Here is a 6,014-nt window from a genome sequence, read left to right on the forward strand (position 1 = left end):
CATAAATTTCGGATCGGGTAGAAACCAGTTTTCTTTTCCAAAACCCTTTTGATCTTACTCTGTTGCTTTTGCCCTTTCTTTTATTGGCTTTGTCGATATCTTTTTAGTCTTTCGTATCTCTCTTTGTCATGGAAAGGCTCGCCTCTACTTCTATCCGTTGATTATGCCTCGAGAGGCACAAGTTCCTCCATGTCCATGTTAATCCAACGTATATTTGGTCAAGGAACCCAACTCATGATGAGCCAGAAAATAGACTTATAAGTACCATTATTGACCCATCTCTCTCTCTCTCTCTCTCTCTCTCTCTGAGTACTATGCTCATCCCTGTTCCATAGATCTCTATCTTGCAGAAGAGTACAAAAGTGCTAACATACTTGGATTCACTTTCTTCATGTTCTTACCTTTCATTTTACTTAAGCCTCCCTGAGGTAAAATAGAAAAGAACAGGAAATCCCAACTCTTTCCCACTTGTACCACTTCGTTTTTAGAGAATCATTCTGTCTTCTTTGTTTTTATCAACTTTGGTGTCTTATTGTTGCCAATCCTCACAAGTTCTAAATACCACTTTGCGAGCTTCAACTTCTTAAATCTATTGTGCACTTCTGTTTTCTTATTTAAAATTCGATCTGAGTTTTGCTTCCCTTGTCCTTATGGTTATGTGGTGTGTTTTTGGATTTGGTATAGAGCTCTAGGGTTTAAGGAACTAAGATATACTTTTTTCCATAGTTTATCGGAGGTATTTTCTAGATTCCTCACTTTATGCTTGTCTAGAAAGGGTACTCGGATTCCTTTAGAAAAATGAGGAGAAACCCAGATGGTGGGTGCTTCTTTTGCCATAAAGGATGGGTGAAGCAATAAAATCTTTCAATTTCTAGTGCACTCATGTTGTCCACCCTGCGGATTGCTAGAGCAAGTTAGGCATCATAAGGTGAACATCGATGTGGATAATTGTATTGTGATGGTAACCACTTTGGTGCTTGAGGTACTTTCTGCCTCTTTTATGTGTGCCCTGATGTTATACTCTTTGTTTTTGAAATATAAAGTTAACAAATTTGGTAAACCCTTCAACTATGCCTGCATAGCGAGGAAGAAAAAGAGGAAGAACGGCAGCCAGGGTTTGAGGAGAAAGAAAAATGTTATGGTTGCGTTATTGATTTTGACTGACTTTGAGAATTTTTAAGCCATACTTGTTGCCTAACCCGATCAACCTAATTTTGTTCGGGTAGGCCCAATCGGGTCTTTCAGTAGGATCAAATTCAGGGCCCTTTTGCACATGTCTAATTACAGTTTATTTCAGTTTCAAGTACAAAATTAGCTGAGTGGCAAAATTCAAGGATGAGCTAGGCCATAGATGAGAGAGATTCCTATCATTTTTTCCTTGTATTCAAGGATTGTAGATATTCGTTGGCTTGTAACAAATAGTCCAACTAACTTGTAATATACACGTGAGAATTAACATATCATTTCCTAGCTCCTAAGCGTTTCAACAACTAAAAGATAGCTCATCCCATCGTAAACTAAAAAAAAAAAAAAACCACACATCTGTTACACGATCATTGTTATATGTCATGTCATGTCCCATGCATAGAGTATGTCATGAAAAGGTATTTCAAGTTAGTGGAGTCTTTTATTTTTATTACGACCCAGAATGGTAGGATGGAGGTATTATCTTAGTGGAACTCCATTGTCCATTTTGGAGTGTTTAAATTGATGTAAAATTTCCTAGGTTGACAAAGTATCGTCAACAGGCTTCAAATGGGAGCTAAATAATTGGTTCTTGGAGCAAAGTTAGGCACCCAATCTCAATGGTGCCAACAACATGTTTATTAGTTTTAATTCAATTGCCATGGCGTATTCACAATCAGCGCAGATGCTTGTGATGTGATGTAGTACCAGCAATAGCACATGGCTCAAGAGAACTAGTGTAGCATCCACATGTTCATGTTTAATTAACCACATATATGTTGAACAATTCCAAGTTCATGTTCAGTTCATGTCATGTTATTTGCCAAGTTATGTCATACATATTCATGTTCATGTCATGAGGCATTCATGCCATTTTACTGTAATGCATGCATTTGTATACTATTAATAAGTTGGTAATTGACTTGCTAAATTTGTAATCAAGTTTCACTTGGTAGTCCCAACTGCCATTCTCCCCAGAATGGTAGACTTTGTGTTAGGATTTGGAAAGCTAGTTGAGGACAAACTAGATGAGGTTGATTAGGCTCCAATGCGATGACGAGAAGATTATTACCTTTGTTCTTCAGTTTATAGATAGGATTTTGTCTATCTTAGGTGAGTTGTGCTAGCAGTTCAGTGAGTTAGTATGTAGTTATGTTATTCAATACTATACCTTATTTATGTTACATTCATGATGGACAAGTTTGTAACGTTACAATTATTACTCTATTATGAAGTTGTGAAGCATGTTATGTTTGGGATATAGTTTCTGGTACAGTTTTAATTATTTAAGAATAAAATTATCTGTAATGTATCTTGCATACTATTATATGCATGCTAGGTGCACTGCATCTTTAATTGTCATGAATGGGAGTAGGTAACCTTTTTGTTGTATGTCTCAATACTTCTCAATCCGTCCAATTCCACTCGGAATCTGGGAGAGTCAAACCCTTGGTTGTGCTTCTTGAGCACGGCAGAACTCATCATTTCAGTCGCTATCACCTCACGCACCTGGAGTACTAGGAACTCACCTAGCAATGAACCAATCCTATGACTTGTAATAGAGGACCTGTGACGTTTTCTTTTCCCTTTTTATTCTCCATGTTGACCATCTCTTTCACTCACATTTTTTTTAGAAATCTCAAAGCACTCTTCTCTCTCCACTCTTTCCTTTTTATCCTAGCATCCTTTCGGAAAGAGGACCATACTTCTCTAGAGCGTAAGTTCCCACACACATGGATGCTTGAGGTTATCCTCGAACCAATTGGGAAAGTCAATCCGCCATCGACCAAGCTCAAGAAGAAGCCTTCGCGGTTTAAGTAGGTAAGTGTCTACTTGGATGATGCTTACAATGCATACTTATGGTCGTGATATATGTATGTTTAGCTCATGTTATCAGAAGAAGGGTTACTCCATCTCACGCCTTGTTATATAGCTATTCTACTCTGAATGTTGCTTTTACGTTTACACCATTCATACAAGGTTACTTAAGCAATTTCATGGTTTTAAACTACATAATGTTTTGATATGTTTTCTTGTACATTGTATGAACATTTTGAAATCTTTAAAGTGTCGTATTTTGATTTTGAAGCGAAATTTTTAAAGAGAATGTTGGCCATTTTAATTGTAGGTGAGTGTGTGTGTCTTACGACGCCAAGTCAAAATGAAGTATTATCTCAGTAGAGCTTCCTTGGTCACTTAGAGTGCGTAATAATAAAGTGACATCCTCTTGGTTGATATTGAGCGATCAACAGACCCTGACGGGACCATAATGCTCTCTAATCAAAGTCACTGCCTCTCTATTAGTGAATGTTAGAGGACTTTGTGGTGAAGGACAAGTAAGTGAAGCTAAGTGTCACTTGTTATGAAGTCATATTCATATCGCTTGTTATGAAGTCATATTCATAGTGTGACTAAGGGAATCGGGGTGTGTGCATGGTCGGCTTAGGGGAGGCCATGGCGCATACATAAAGTGAAAATACTGTTTTAAGATGATTAATGAAAGGGATTGGAGCCCTTGATAGACTTTGATTAATTAATGAACTTGAGATAATTGGAGGATGCAGGGTTCTCAAGTTTGAGCCTTATATTTTAATATTTAAGCATTGGATGCTCGAAAACTTCTATCTTGATATTTATGATTACTCAATTTTGACTTGTAAAAGATTTTAAAATCATGGAAAGAATTTGCTTGCCCTTCTTGTTGTTCTTGAATTAAATGAATGCATGTGATTATTTATTCTTGTTGCCTAGGGTGGAATATTGTTTGCTTGTTCTCCACCGCCTCAGTAAGCATGTATCATTGCTGTAATTCCTGAATTTTCTGCTTCATATTTTTACTACCATTTCATATATTATAAGCCTTTTCATGGTTCTTACATATAGATATTTATTGATATCTCACCACAGTAGTCTCATTAAAATTTCACTCATTGGAAACGTAGACTTTGTTGTAGATGTAAGCAATGAGGGTGAGTATGAGTATGGAGACCCAATTCAGCCTGATGAGTGAGATTGGGGCCTATCCCCATGTAGGTTATTATTCTATTAATGTCTAATTGTATCCGTTTGAGTGATTTTGATGAACAGAGGAATGGATAATAACTTTAGTTATTTGGGAGTTTTGAGATACAACTAACTTATGGACATTTATGATATTGAATTCGGTATTTTTAATATTTTGCTAGTGCTCTTGTTTGTAGTTTATGGCAAACCCTATATCTTTTCCGTTACGAAATTTTTATACACCCCATGTGCCGAGCATACGAGCTAAAACAGTAGGCAACACATTAAGAAATACAAAATTCTCCCATAAACACTTTGGGAGTTGTAGTATTATATTTATAGGCAAACTATTTTAGTAGTATAAGAATTGTTGACTTATAATAATTGCTATTGGAGTCATAATTACAATTGATTACGTAATATTGGAGAGCTTTTAACTTTAGCTTGAACACTTGAAAATTCAATTTTATCTTGATCACCATAGTGATTGGATTTATCCTTATTACACCCATGCTAGTGCAACCATGCTCAAAACCATGTTGAGCTTGGACTGTATATGCTCAAAGCGAACTAAAACTAGTGGTTTAGTCAAAAGATAAAAAATTTGATCTTTGCTTAAAAGGAACCGAACCTCCATATTGTTGCGGTAGACCTACTCACAAATTAGATGACAGTCAAGTTCCACATGTTTTGTCCTTGCATGAAACACGAGATTGGCTGTTAGATAGGTTGCACCTATATTATCACACCACAAAACCATTTATGTTGAGTGACTATATCGAGTTCTCGTAGTAGAGCTTGAAACCATATAACCTATGCAGTTACATTCACAATGGTGCGATAGTTTGCCTTAGTATTGGAGCGGGTTACAATGGATTGTTTCTTGGATGACCAAGATATAAGATTGTGGCCAAAATAAACACAATATCCACTATTGAACTATTTGTCATCATGGCAATCTGCCAAATTAGCATCTAAGTAAACTTGAAGTTGAGAGGAAGTGCTTGGTCGGAAAAAAAAGACCATTATGGACAGTGGACTTAAGGTACCTTAAGATTCATTTTACAACACTCCAGTGAACATCAGTTGGTTTATGCATAAATTGACATACTTTATTAACTGTAAATGAGATGTCCAATCAAGTGATGCAATGATACTACAATGCGCCAACAATGCTTCTATAAAGAGTGAGGTTTGAAAAATTATTTCCTTGGTGGAGTGAAAGTTGTTCAATGATGACATGCGTAATCAAATAGGCTTGGCATGTAGTGGCGGAACTAGCAATTGTGTTGAGGGGAGGCCAACTTTTCTACTGTGTGACATATTTATATAAAGAGTAATGTTAGATACAGTCTTAGGGTATGCAAGCTATAGCACTCCATTTGAAAAAAAAAAGAAAGAAAAAGGTGGAGTCTATCATTAAAAAATAATTTTTTCATGTAGGTCTTAGATTTACTTTTTTTTAAAGGAAGTGGGCGGGACTTGCACATCTTAATATTGCAAACATCATTTATCTTAGGTAAATTAAAAAAAGATTGAAAAATCATAAAAATATAATTGCAAATTATTTTTCTTATAGATCATCGACTCTAAATAATCTTTCTTGTATTTTCAATTTAGATTCCATATTAAAAAACTCAATATTGTATAATAAAAAACTGGGGGAACCATATTAATAAGTTTATTATTTTTCCTAAACTTAGTTATAAGTTTAATTTTGGAGAAGCCACATCTTTGAAAATAGATAATATATAGAAATTAAACAAAAATTTGCGACTACAAAAAAAAATTGGAAAGAGATATTTTTATGTATATTAAAATTTTAA

Source organism: Carya illinoinensis, chromosome 13, assembly GCF_018687715.1.
Source record: "Carya illinoinensis cultivar Pawnee chromosome 13, C.illinoinensisPawnee_v1, whole genome shotgun sequence".
In the NCBI taxonomy this organism is placed as follows: domain Eukaryota; kingdom Viridiplantae; phylum Streptophyta; class Magnoliopsida; order Fagales; family Juglandaceae; genus Carya; species Carya illinoinensis.